At 39.3% G+C, this 14,995-nt stretch overlaps 1 protein-coding gene across 9 annotated transcripts in view; it reads left to right on the top strand.

The window, feature by feature from the left end:
- The window catches only part of LOC100135783 (rtSox23), a 69,377-nt gene that overhangs the window by 9,352 nt on the left and 45,030 nt on the right, over positions 1 to 14,995 (top strand). For 3 of the 9 annotated variants that reach the window (XM_036981840.2, XM_036981839.2, XM_036981841.2), the window contains one exon: positions 7,896 to 8,161. The gene's annotated coding sequence lies outside the window, so the exon portion shown is untranslated. 9 annotated transcript variants of the gene reach the window in all.

Genomic DNA, 14,995 nt, shown 5'->3' on the forward strand with positions numbered 1-14,995 from the left:
GAATGTGCAACATACAATTGTTTTTCAGTGTTGAATTGTTTATGTTTACACAAACATAAGCAATGCAATTTAGACAGTCTTTGTCAAATTCATCCACATATAGGGAAATATTTTATTTTCTATAACAATAAGTTAACGAGTGGCTGGTGTGACTAAGTAACAATATTACAGACTGCTCTCTACAATGCATTTTCCAAGACGCAAATGGGGAGAGGCAGTACATTTCACACAATACAATAGAAATGTCTTCACGTGGTTCTGTGGTTAATGGAATGCCACTGTACTGTATTTGTATGGATGATTGTGATGCTACTACCTCTTGGGCCAGGCTCCCTATCAAAATAAACTGCTGTCTTAATGGGACTGGCCTGGTTAAATTAAGCCTAAATATATAAATGAGTAAAAATACATTCAAAATAATTATATTGATAGAATATACAATATCTTAATATACAGATTCAAAATACACTATTTCACTGTATCACTTCTTTATGGAGGAGAATGTATGGCTAAGTTATTAATAAATGGCCTAGTCAAAAAATACTCTCAATTTGTTTCTGATAATTTTGTGTTATTGTTAACCATGAATATTTGTATCCTGTTGTGGCGTCTCCGACACAGATGTTTGTTATGGCTGTCAGGTGTGTCAATGTCACATAGTGGTTTGTCACAACCCAGTGGATTTGTTTATCTCTCTGTTTGGAGAATGATTTGTATCTCTTTTGGAATCAGTGAAAGCTAATAAGAAAGAACTTTGTGTGCTTGTCTGTTTTTTGTGATGTTAACCCTTTACACTCGTACCCATATGGGTTGAAAATGGCAGATTTGGGCACTGATGAGCACGTAATTTGGAACGAAGTGGCTATACAGTAACATGCTATAAATTATGTCAGCGCTCTGGCTCTGTGCTTCACAACTTTAAAAATGTTTCGACTGACAGCTGTTCTGAATTTGAACACCACACCTGACAAAATGTTGCCCTCATTCCTCCTGCTATTTGGCCAACTTTTGCAAAAATGTTTGTTGTTATGAGTCAGGGAAATGCTATAAATTAGTAGGAATGTATAATGAAAGATGAGAAGTTGAGGATTTATAATAAATAGCGCTTTGATGTCATACAAGCAAGCCAAACACCTGTGAGTCCAAATGTGAACTTCACTTTTCCACATCATAAAACCATGTCATATACAGTTTCAACATTTCTGATCACTATGTTTGATGTACAGTTAGAAGATGACATGGCGTTATACCCTGGGTTGTCCTGAACAGAATGAGCCTATGTGAAGAAAATTTGCCCCGGAGCACGCACCTGAATGCACGCATGACTCAATTCTATGCACACCAAAATTGTTGTCAATAGAACGGTTTTGGATTGTGTCAACAACAGCAGTAATTGTGTGATGCTGGGGATGCAGGGTTGTGTTCCAAACAAAACAAATATACGTGTGCTTGTTCCTCAACTGCACAGCTATTAGAGCAAAAAACGAAGCACCTTATAGTTGAATACTCTACTTTCAGTCGTAAAAGTGCATTGCCATTTCTTAGGAACTGTATACAGCCTATATCTCTATCTCTACTAGAGGTCGACCGATTATGATTTTTCAACGCCGATACCGATTATTGGAAGACCAAAAAAGCTGATGCCGATTAATCGGACGATTTAAAAATAAATAAATAATAATAATTAAAAATCTATATTTTTTTAATAATGACAATTACAACAATACTGAATTAACACTTATTTTAACTTAATATAAAACATAAAATCAATTTAGCCTCAAATAAATAATGAAACATGTTCAATTTGGTTTGAATAATGCAAAAACAAAGTGTTGGAGAAGAAAGTAATTTGTGCCATGTAAGAAAGCTAACGTTTAAGTTCCTTGCTCAGAACATGAGAACATATGAAAGCTGGTGGTTCCTTTTAACATGAGACTTCAATATTCCAAGGTAAGATGTTTTAGGTTGTAGTTAATATAGTATTTATAGGGCTATTTCTCTCTATACCATTTGTATTTCATATACCTTTTGACTATTGGATGTTCTTATAGGCACTACAGTATTGCCAATGTAACAGTATAGCTTCCGTCCCTCTCCTCGCTCCTACCTGGGCTCGAACCAGGAACGCATCGACAACACTCGAAGCATCGTTACCCATCGCTCCACAAAAGCCACGGCCCTTGCAGCGTAAGGGGAATAACTACTCCAAATCTAAAAGCGAGTGACGTTTGAAACAGTATTAGCGCACACCCAGCTAACTAGCTAGCCATTTCACATTGGTTACACCAGCCATTAGGCTGATAGGCTTGAAGTCATAAACAGCGCTGTGCTTGCGAAGAGCTGCTGGCAAAACGCACAAAAGTGCTGTTTGAATGAATGATTACGGACCTGCTGCTGCTCAGTCAGACAGCTCTATCAAATCATAGACTTAATTATAACATAATAACACACAGAAATACGAGCCTTTGGTCATTAATATGATCGAATCCGGAAACTATCATTTCGAAAACAAAACGTTTATTATTTCAGTGAAATACGGAACCGTTCGGTATTTTATCTAAAGGGTGGCATCCCTAAGTCTAAATATTCTTGTTACATTGCACAACCTTCAATGTATGTCATAATTACGTAAAATTCTGGCAAATTAGTTCGCAATGAGCCAGGCAGCCCAAACTGTTGCATATACCCGGACTCTGCGTGCAATGAACGCAAGAGAAATTACACAATTTCACCTGGTTAATATTGCCTGCTAAACTGGATTAGTAGTTATAACTAGTGATTATGATTGATTGTTTTTATTAGATAAGTTTAATGCTAGCTAGCAATTTACCTTGGCTTCTACTGCATTCGCGTTACAGGTAGCCTACTCGGAGTGCAATGAGCGTTGGACTAGTTAACTGTGCGGTTTCAAGATTGGAACCCCTAAGCTGACAAGGTGAAAGTCTGTCGTTCTGCCCCTGAACAAGGCAGTTAACCCACAGTTCCTAGGCAGTCATTGAAAATAAGAATGTGTACTTAACTGACTTGCCTAGTTAAATAAAAGGTATTTAAAAAAAAAAAAAAAAAAAATATATATATATATATATATATATATATATATTTATATTTATATATATATATATATATTTATATTTATATATATATATATATATTTATATATATTTATATATATATATATTTTTATATATATATATATATATATATATATATATATATAAATATATATATATATATATATATATATATATATATATATATTTTTATAAAATATATATATTTTTATAAATATATATATATATATATATATATATATATATATATTTTTATAAATATATATATTTTTATAAATATATATATATATATATATATATATATATATATATATATATATATTTTTATAAAATATATATATTTTTATAAATATATATATATATATATATATATATATATATATATATTTTTATAAATATATATATTTTTATAAATATATATATATATATATATATATATATATATATATATATATATATATATATATATATTTATAAATATATATATATATATATATATATATATATTTATAAATATATATATTTTTATAAATATATATATATATATATATATATATATATATATATATATATATATTTATATATATATATATATATATATATATATATATATATATATATATATATATATATATATATATTTTTATATATATATATATTTTTATATATATATATATATTTTTATATATTTATATATTTTTATATATATTTATATATTTTTATATATTTTTATATATATATATATATTTATATATATATATATATTTATATATTTTTATATATATATATATATATATATATTTTTATATATATATATATATATTTTTATATATATATATATATTTATATATTTTAATCATCGGAAATCGGCACCCAAAAATACCGATTTCCGATTGTTATGAAAACTTGAAATCAGCCCTAATTATTTGGCCATTCTGAATAATCGGTCGACCTCTAATCTCTACATTTCTATCCATCATAGCTATCTATCTCACCTCTATTTAAAATATGGATTTGGACAGCAGGTAAATATACCAGGAAACACATCTGAAAAGGAATGATGTGCTGTATCATTACTGTTGAACTGTACCTGAGTGAGAGACCATTTTCACCAATTATAAACAGTCAAAATATTGCAGTGCAAAGAAGTAAATCCAGAATACTGGCTATTTTAGGCTATAGATTATAGCCTATATAAAATTTTGAAAAAAAGCAAGGTCTGCTCTGAGAAATCAAGTTCTATTGGGAATTACATTACATAATGGACAAAGAAAAAGAGAACACGTATGTCATGATTGGTTTAAAAACAAACTGTTAATCCTTCAATAATTTGCTAGGTTTCTATAAAGGAGAATGTTGATTTTTAAACCATTTTTATCTGTGCACACCCCTTTTAAGAATTGATTGATTTGTTGATTGATTGGTTAATTGGGTTCCCTGGCTCAGAATCAATAGCCTATGACATGTCTTGTTGCTTTTGTAACTCTCTGACTGCAGTGGCTTTGTTTAGTCATTTATGTTCATGTCGGTATCTGTCTGACCTATACATGACGGTACACACAAGCACACATGCAATTGACTGAGATTGGCTTTGGCTCAGCCAATTTTACCCAGTCCAAGGAGAAGAACCAGTTTTGCAACTCTCTCAAATCAAATTTAATTGGTCACATGCACCAAATACAACAGGTGTAGCCCTTACAATGAAATGCTTACTTAAAAGCCCTTAACCAACAATGCAGTTTTAAGAAAACACCCCCCCCCCCCAAAAGTAAGAGGTAAGAATAGCAAATAATTAAAGAGCAGCAGTAAATAACAATAGCGGGGCTATATACAGGGGGTACCGGTACAGAGTCAATGTGGGGGGGCACCAGTGTTGAGGTAATTTGTACATGTATGTAGAGTTATTAAAGTGACTATGCATACATAATAACAGAGATTATTAGCAGCAGCATGGAAGGGGGGGGGGGGGGCAATGCAAATAGTCTGGGTAGCCATTTGATTAGCTGTTCAGGAGTATTATGGCTTGGGGGTAGAAGCTGTAGAAGCTGTTTAGAAGCCTCTTGGACCTAGACTTGACGCTCCGGTACCACTTGCTGTGCTATAGCAGAGAGAACAGTCTATGACTAGGGTGGCTGGAGTCTTTGACCATTTTTAGGGCCTTCATCTGACACCGCCTGGTATAGAGGTCCTGGATGGCAGGAAGCTTAGTAGTCATTTAGGCAGGTTACCTTAGTGTTCTTGGGCACAGGGACTTTGGTGGTCTGCTTGAAACATGTTGGTATTACAGACTCAGACAGGGAGAGGTTGAAAATGTCAGTGAAGACCATTTGGTCAGCGCATGCTCGGAGTACACATCCTGGTAATCGGTCTGACCCAGCGGCCTTGTGAATGTTGACCTGTTTAAAGGTCTTACTCACATTGGCTGTGTAGAGAGTGATCACACAGTCGTCCGGAACAGCTGATGCTCTCATGCATGTTTCAGTATTACTTGCCTCGAAGCGAGCATAGAAGTTATTTAGCTCGTCTGGTAGGCTTGTGTCACTGGGCAGCTCTCGGCTGTGCTTCTCTTTGTAGTCTGTAATAATTTGCCAGCCCTGCCACATCCGACGAGCATCTTAGCCGGTGTAGTACGATTCGATCTTAGTTCTGTATTGACGCTTTGCCTGTTTGGTCGTTCGTTGGAGGGCATAGCGGGATTTCTTATAAGCTTCCTGATTTAGAGTTCCGCTCCTTGAAAGCGGCAGCTCTACCCTTCAGCTCAGTGTGAATGTTGCCTGTAATCCATGGCTTCCGGTTGGGGTATGTACGTACAGTCACTGTGGGTACGACGTCATCGATGCACTTATTGATGAAGTCAATTACTGATTTGGTGTACTCCTCAATGCCATCAGAGGAATCCCGGAACATATTCCAGTCTGCTCGCAAAACAGTACTGTAGCTTAGCATCTGCTTCATCTGACCACTTTTTTTTAATAGACTGAGTCACCGGTGCTTCCTGCTTTCATTTTTGCTTGTAAGCAGGAATCCGGAGGATAGTCAGATTTGCCAAATAGAGGGCGAGGGAGAGCTTTGTACGTGTCTCTGTGTGTGGAGTAAAGGTGGTCTAGAATTTGTTTTCCTCTGGTTGCACATTTAACATGCTGATAGAAATGAGGTAAGTTTCTCTGCATTAAAGTCCCCGGCCACTAGGAGCACCGCCTCTGGATGAGTGTTTTCCTGTTTGCTTATGGCGGTATACAGCTCATTGGGTGCGGTTTTAGTGACAGCATCGGTCTGTGGTGGTATGTAGACAGCTACAAAAAATACAGATAAACTCTAGGTAGATAAGCTGTAGACCACACTATCATGAGATCCTCTACCTCAGGTGAGCAAAACCTTGAGACTTCCTTAGATATCGTGCACCAGCTATTGTTTACAAATATGCATAGGCCCCCGCCACGTGTCTTACCAGAGGCTGCTGTTCTGTCCTGCCGATAGAGTGTATAACCCGCCAGTTGTATGTTGTTAATGTCGTCGTTCAGCCATGACTCTGTGAAACATAAGATATTACAGTTTTTAATGTCCTGTTGGTAGGGTACACGTGCTTTCAGTTCGTCCCATTTATTTTCCACTGATTTAACATTAGCTAGCAGGATGGAAGGCAAGAGCAGATTAGCCAGTCGTTGCTTGATCCTCACAAGGCACCCCAATCTCTTTCCGCAAAACGTCCTTTTCCCTTTCCAGCGAATCACGGGGATCTGGGCCTGGTCAGGTGTCTGTAGTAGTATATCCCACCCATCTGACTCATTGAAGAAGAACTCTTCATCCAATTTGAAGTGAGTAATCCCAGTTCTGATGTCCAGAAGCTCTTTTCGGTCATAAGAGACAGTAGCAGCAACATTATGCACAAAATAAGTTATGACCAACGCAAAAAAACAAACAAAATAGCATGGTTGGTTAAGAGCCAATAAAATGTCAGTCCTACCCTCCGGCCCCATTTCCAATTTATGGAAATGACAGCTCGCTCTCTCACTCACTATTTCTCAATACTAAACGTGATATGGGTGGATTTGAGACTCTTGAAGATATATAAACTCTGGAGAGGCTGAGGCACACACATTCACTGTCTTTTCTGTTAGGTTAGATGTGTGTAAAGCAGTGCCAATCTTTCAGCTCGCTGTCTTTTAGGGACCACCCGCTGTAGACGTCTGATTGCCGACATTTTCAAGCGATACCACATGTAGCATCGGTGCCTTCTTTAGAATCACTTGATGTTGTCCTTACTGCGCAAAGAAATCTCCATGACAACGCCTCCAAGCCATGGCCCTCCAGTCTATAAGGCCCTCAGCAAACGGGGACCTATACACGCACACACACACCCACACCCTTTCTCAGCCACATATGCTCTGTGAACATGTGGGTGACCTAAAGTTGTGGTCCTGAATGGGCCTTAGATACAAAGTGTGCCGAGGCTAAAGGAGACAGCTCATTGTGTGGGCCTACCCTTTTGTCTGAGTTAGCCTGAAGGGGTACGGGGGGGTGGGGTTTGGGCAAAAAGGGGCCCTTCATACACATCCTTTCTTCCCCTTCTCTTATTCTTTCTCTTGATTGGGAGTATATTTTGTCTTTCCTTTCCTCCTCTCTGATAAATGCCACAGTATCCTTTTCTATCCATCACAATACATTGCCTGTTCCTGAGTCTGAGAGAGATGGAGAGAGAGGATGAAAAGAGGCTGCTTTTTAACCTGCATTTCTGAAAGCAGAAGAAAGGAGCCGCTGTGCCAGAGCCAGTCCCTTTCTCTTATTTCCTTTTCTTTTTTCTCCTTTTTCTCTTTTTGTGAAAAGTGTGATTGTGTCATCAGCCTATTTATATGAAGAGAGGACACAGAGAAAGAAGAGGGAGGACGCAGAGAAAGAAGAGGGAGGACGCAGAGAAAGAAGAGGGAGGACGCAGAGAAAGAAGAGGGAGGACGCAGAGAAAGAAGAGGGAGGACGCAGAGAAAGAAGAGGGAGGACGCAGAGAAAGAAGAGGGAGGACGCAGAGAAAGAAGAGGGAGGACGCAGAGAAAGAAGAGGGAGGACGCAAAAGGAGAGCATAGCGTGCTCAAACTGTAGGTTTATATAATTAAAACTGCGAATTGTAACTTTTTGGGCAACCCAACCAAATTCACATAAATGTGAGTTTTAGATCATTCATTGTCATTGAAAACAAGCCTAAGAAGCGGTAGATCGGTTCTATGTGGGTTATTTCTATGCTTCTCGTTCTTACAGTGCATTCGGAAAGTATTCATACCCCTTGACTTTTTCCACATTTTGTTACATTACAGCCGTACACTAAAATGGATTAAGTCGTTTTTTCCCCTCATCAATCTACACACAATAGCCCATAATGACAAAGCAAAAACAGGTTTATAGAAATGTTTGCACATTTGTTAAAAATAACAAACTCATTATTTAACATTTATAAGTATTCAGACCTTTACTCAATACTTTGTTGACGCACCCGTGGCAGCAATTACAACCTCGACTCTTCTTGGGTATGATGCTACAAGCTTGGCACACCTATATTTGGGGAGTTTCTCCCATTCTTCTCTGCAGATCCTCTCAAGCTCTGTCAGGTTGGATGGGGAGTGTCGCTGTACAGCTATTTTCAGGTCTCTCCAGAGAGTTCAATCAGGTTAATGTCTGGGCTCTGGTTGGCCCATTCGAGACTTGTCCCGAAGCTACTCCTGCATTGTCTTGGCTGTGTGCTTAGGATCGTTGTCCTGTTTGAAGGTGAACCTATGCCCCAGTCAGAGGTCCTGAGTGCTCTGGAGCAGGTTTTCATCAAGGAACACTCTGTACTTTGCTCTGTTCCTATTTCCCTCAATCCTGTCTAGTCTCCCAGTCCCTACTGCTGAAAAACATCCCCACAGCATGATGCTGTCACCACCACGCTTCACCGTAATGATAGTGGCAGGTTTCCTCCAGACCTGACACTTGGTATTCAGGACAAAGAGCTCAATCTTGGTTTCATCAGACCAGAGAATCTTGTTTCTCATGGTCTGAGAGTCCTTTAGGTGCCTTTTGGCAAACTCCAAGAGGGCTGTCGTGCCTTTTACTGAGAAATGGCTTCCGTCTGGCCACTCTACCAAAGGCCTGATTGGTGGAGTGCTGCAGAGATGGTTGTCCTTCTGGAAGGTTCTCCTATCTCCACAGAGGAACTCTGGAGCTCTCTCAGAGTGACCATCGGGTTCTTGGCCACCTCCCTGACTAAGGACCTTCTCCCCTGATTGCTCAGTTTGGCCGGACGGCCAGCTCTAGGAAGAGTCTTGGTGGTTCCAAACTTCTTCTGTTTAAGAATGATGGATGCCACTGTGTTCTTGGGGACCTTTAATGCTGCAGATATGTGTTGGTACCCTTCCACAGATCTGTGCCCCGACACAATCCTGTCTCAGAGCTCTACGGACAATTCCTTCAACCTCATGGCTTGGTTTTTGATCTGACATGCACGGTCAACTGTGGGACCTTATATAGACAGGTATGTGCCTTTCCAAATCATGTCCAATCAATTGAATTTACCACAGGTGGACTCCAATCAAGTTGTAGCAACATCTCAAGGATGATCAATGGAAACAGGATGCACCTGAGCTCAAATTCGAGTTTAATAGCAAAGGGTCTGAATACAAACCTTTCTACCAACCTGTTTTTACTGTCATTATTGGGTATTGTGTGTAGATTGATGAGAAAAAAATATATTTAATACATTTTAGAATAAGGCTGTAACGTAACAAAATGTAGAAAAAGGGAAGTGGTCTGAATACTTTCTGAATGCACTGTAAGTTTAGTCTTGCTTCTTTTACTTTCAGTTTTGTACACCAGCTTTAAACACCTGAAAATATAATATTTTTGATTATGGAAAATGTATTTCACAGCAGTTAGTACAATTATTCTCTACGCTATACTTGCTTGTTTTGAGTCACAAACTGAAATTAGGCAATTTATTCCAATTTTAACAACCAGGAAATGGCAGAGTTATTTCTGCATAGTGCATCTTTAACAAAGTGAACATGTGGCATTAGTGTGCCTTGGGGCCATCCCTGAGCTCCACATGGATTTAAAAATGTTTTTCCCGGTGTATCCTTGAGTTCCCAACACTGCTCTTTTTGTGATGATATCTGGCCATCAACCACAGAGAACAATACTAATTCAACATCAGCTACCTCTCCTCTGGCGGTATCACACTTTACAACTCCTCACAGCAGGCCTGTGTGTGTGTGTGAGATTAACTGAATGAATCTGTTGTCTGTGTGAGTGTATTCTGTGGCCAGTGGGTAGCCCCCTGGGTTCGGCCAGGAGGGAGAGGAGAGGAAGGGTAGGAAAGCTTTTGTATGTCTGGCCTTGAGAGCTCAGTTCCTAATGAGACCCATTCAGCAACCCAACACAAGAAACCTGCTTCAGACCCTACCCATGCTGAGGCAGATAGAAAGTGTGTGTATGTGTGGGTACGTACGTGCGTGAGAGAGAGAGAGAAATGTTGTCCCGCAGAACACTATAAGAGGAACAACCAACCATGCCATCCACAACACTGTATCAGATTGAGTTTCTGTCATCTTGCCAACCCCTCCCTCCATAAAATCTAATATCAAGTAAAGACAGACACACAGCAGGCTTCGCATGTTGGGGTCATCATAACAGACATATGTATGTGTTGAGTTGTTCTCTCACAACAAGGCTTAGTGTGCTAAATACCTGACACATGGTCTGGGCCTGAGGCTGTCTATGAGCCAAGGGGGACTGAGAGAGGAACATGGTCCTGGGAACCCACTGTGGATCCAGGTCTTCATCTCAACTCCGTTAATTAGCCCATGTTAAACTATTTGAAATATTCTTGCTAACTATTTTAAAGGGATAGCATTTGTCCTATATTTTTCAGAGAAAATCTCTAAATGAGCGATTCAAAGTGTCTTTCAGTTAATTGGTGGCCTTTTAACGAGCCAGATACTAATTGATGGTCATCTTCAGTGAGATCCAGCATCCACAGTGGGGTTGAATCCACAGTGGGGTGGAATCCACAGCTCTAGTAAGTGTGTGTGTGTCAATCCACTGCGTTATGTGGGCTGGAGAGAAGCAGATTAAATATTTTGTGTCACCAATGAAAGGAGAGTGAATGTTCGTCCGCTCGCTGTTTGCTGCTCCCGAGGAGAGTGTGATCTTTATTTGAATCAGTTTATACAACCATATCGTCTTACTAAACTCTGTGACCACACAAATGTTGCTCAGGTCAATTAAAAAATCCAGCTTGGGGGCAGAAAACGGTGAATAGATCAAATATATATACTCTTTTCATTAACATATTGTTTCTAGCCCAGCTCCTGTGTTATATTTGAATGTGTGATATTCCTCTCTTTCCTTCATTTATTGTGTCCCCGTTTCAGGCAGGCGGCCAAGAAACCCCCATAAAGCATAAAGGTGGCATAGTTAGTTATGTGATCCTGGACATCACAGTGCTGTACCACACCTCTGGGTCCAGCTATTTGATCCTTATCACACATTAATGTTATAGGTCACAGGGGCAAAACCTAGATGATGCAAAGTATTGGATTGTTTGATTCAGAGGCATTGTCGCCATGACTGGAGGTAAACCTGAAGACCAATAGGGGGGGAGGAAGTAAGAGATGGTTAGAGGGACATAGAGAGGGAGGGAGCTAGAGAGACAGAGTTAGTGTTGGAAGGAAACGGAGAGAGTTCAGTCTGCAGAGTGGCTCTGTGCTGAGAAAGAGCCTGCCTGCTGACAACATGACCTGTTTCTGCTGTGGAGGGGTCCTCCTAAGTCTGTAGACCTCCACACCTAAGAGTCTCCTTAACCTTTACTTTTCTCTCTGATTGATAAATGTAAATTACCGACTGCTTGTTTCTCCAGAGTTGTCATTAACAACTTGCTTGTGACAATATCATGATGTATTGTACTGCATTGTTTAGCTGGTGTGGAAATATAGACATTTCATGGTAAAATTGTTAATGAACAATAACCTTTTTTTGTTTTGTTTGGGATTCAGATGAACCAGCAACACAAAATACAATTTAGCGTGAAGTTATTGCCATTATTACATATTAACAGTAACACCAACTGAAGCGTATGACTGTGTAATAAAGAGATATGAAACATTAGGTAGAGTGAATGGCTCTACAGGGGTTTCATAACTTCATTCCCAGGGATTCCCAGGGAAGACTATGGGACTAGTCCCACTAAGCGTATGCACCTGTGCTATGGTGCACCTGTTAAGGGTTGTGTCCCAGCCACCGTTCAGGCTTTAATGTTGGCATCGCCAGCCTCACCTGCCACTGTGCCAGGCCCCCGGGCATAAGGGAACCAACCACTCTGGGCTGCAGAATAACTGCAGGTTAACATGCTATCTTTGCCAGAGCATTTAAACATTCCTAAAGCAGGTTTGATTGTATCCAGCCTGAGATATTTAAAGGCTCAGGACAATTTAACACAACTTTAAACAGTTTGGAAATGTTTCTTCCAGCAGGAGATGTGTGTCAAGTTAGTTCTGTGTTTGAGTGTCTCTCTCTCTACCCAGAGGAGTCCCTGCAGAGCTTTTGTCTATAGAGCTGTCAGTCTCAGAGTTCACTTGATCAGCCATCGTGTGCTGTTATGATACTGGCTCAGTGCTCTCTCTAGAAGCCCCCCCCCCCGGTCCCCTTCAGACCATGTTTGGAAAACAACAAAGACGACACTAAGCAAACTAAAGATGGAGGGAGAACAACCGAATGCCTTTGCATTGCAGATGCCCCGGGGTGAGATGTTGGGTTTACAAGTTACAACATGTTTGGTAACTGAATCTTTTGTGTCGACTTTTTAGTGCCTCATGGGAAGAGTTCGATTTCAGAGGTGTCACAGCTCAGATTCAGTGCTGATCTTATCTCTGAGGTTTAGACATGCTCCCTCCCTTTCCTCCACCCGCTTTCATCCTTCCTCCTTTCCTAGAAGTAATCACTGATCTCAACATGACTGGATTGGTGAACGCAATGTAGTGGAGGTGGCTTTCACCTGTTTCAGAGTTTCCATTCTATTTGAACTTCACTACAACAGTCTTGGAGAAGTATTTTGTTGCTGCACTTTAGAAAAATGCTAACGCTGTTTAACTGCAATACTGTCCTAAATGTATGTAAATGTTTTGAATTGTTCCTTTTAAATACGTTCTCCAGTTTAGTCGTGTATGATGTCATGACAGTCCCAAGCTACTGCATTTACCAGTAGTTCAGCTGACTGCAGCCTATCATAACACAGCATAGTTTTAGGACTTCCATAGATCTGACCACAGATAACCTATGAGCCATGTTAATTTAATTTGAAGTCTGAGAAATTATGCCTAATTGATTGCACCTACATTTTAAATTATAAGATTCATATCATCTTCAATACATATAGTACCCAACATCCGATTTGGAACATCATTATTCCTAACAACAGGTAAAACATGAGGAATCCAATAAAATGATCAAATGCCACCCATGGACCCCATTACAACTCACGCCAATCCAGTGGCTGTCGGTGCCGTTTATGATGAGGAAGGAGTATTTTAGAAATGTTATTTCTATTACGGCGTATTGGATGACTGTCATTCATATTTCATTCAACCAGTTCAACGTAACATCCATAGGTTTAGGCTACTACATGATACTAAAATGTTCCCTATACCCATCATGAGGTTGCTACAACCAAGCCTATGAATAAACGTTTACAAAGTAGTTGCACACAGGTCAAGAATTTGAAGTGACAGACAGTGAGTGACACATGGACTAACCGTGACCCATACAATTTCCCCTTGCAACATTTTTAGTCCAACAGAGTTTAAATTGGACAAATTCAGGTATGTTTATCCCCATTTCGTTCTGTTTGCTTCCGTTTTAAGAAATGTTTTTCAACAGAATCGTAATGAATAAATCCCTGATCACACATAAAGACAGGTTACTTACATAGCAGCCACGTTGTATTCCCTTCTCTCCTCCCCTCACCTTTTCCCTTTACTTGTGGACTTCAATGCACAACACATCAGCTGTATGTGACCAGGCAAAAAAACTTTCCAAGCCAAACCATATCAAAACCGCTACACACAGCCTACATCGTTGTTGCCATATTAGCTAAAGTAACGTCATAGTCAACATAGCTAACAGAACTAAGGAGATAGTAAACCCGCTTCAATCATAAGGTAACGTTTAGTTTATAGTCAGTAAGAAGTTTAGCAGTTACACCGTGAGGCCCCGGTGGCAATAAATTAGTAAAACGAAAACTCGCTAGCTATCTTTGCTAGCTGCCTTTGCTAGCTAAGTGAGTGAAACTGAAAGTTAAAAAATGACTCTCTCTCTTGCTTCTCCTTTATTTTTGAGTCAAACACTCACCACATTGTATGCACTGCAGTGCTAGCTAGATATAGCTTATGCTTTCAGTACTAGATTCATTCTCTGATCCTTTGATTGGGTGAACAACATATCAGTTCATGCTGCAAAAGCTCTGATTGGTTGGAGGACATCCTCCGGAAGTTGTTATAGTTACTGTGTAAGTCTATGGAAGGGGGTGAGAGCCATGAGCCTTCTAGGTTTTGTATTGAAGTCAATGTACCCAGAGGAGGACGGAAGTTAGCTGTCCTCCGGCTACACAATGGTGCTACCCTAAAGAGTGTTGTTGAGGTTACTGTAGACCTTAAAACCTGTGTTTTAATCAATTATTTGGTGACGTTAATACTTTTAGTATAGTTTTATCTAAAAAGGATTTATTTTAAATGTTTTAGAATTTTTATTTTTATGAAATTCACTGAGGAGGATGATCCTCCCCTTCCTCTTCTGAGGAGCATCCACTGTGCCACTCCCACCCCAACAACCAGTATACCGTATCAGTTCTCTGTCTGACAAGTAGTATGGAGCTGCTTCTTATAGTATTCCTTTTTATCCTATGTAAT

This window comes from Oncorhynchus mykiss, chromosome 7, assembly GCF_057628025.1.
Source record: "Oncorhynchus mykiss isolate SJ-2025 chromosome 7, ASM5762802v1, whole genome shotgun sequence".
Taxonomy (NCBI): domain Eukaryota; kingdom Metazoa; phylum Chordata; class Actinopteri; order Salmoniformes; family Salmonidae; genus Oncorhynchus; species Oncorhynchus mykiss.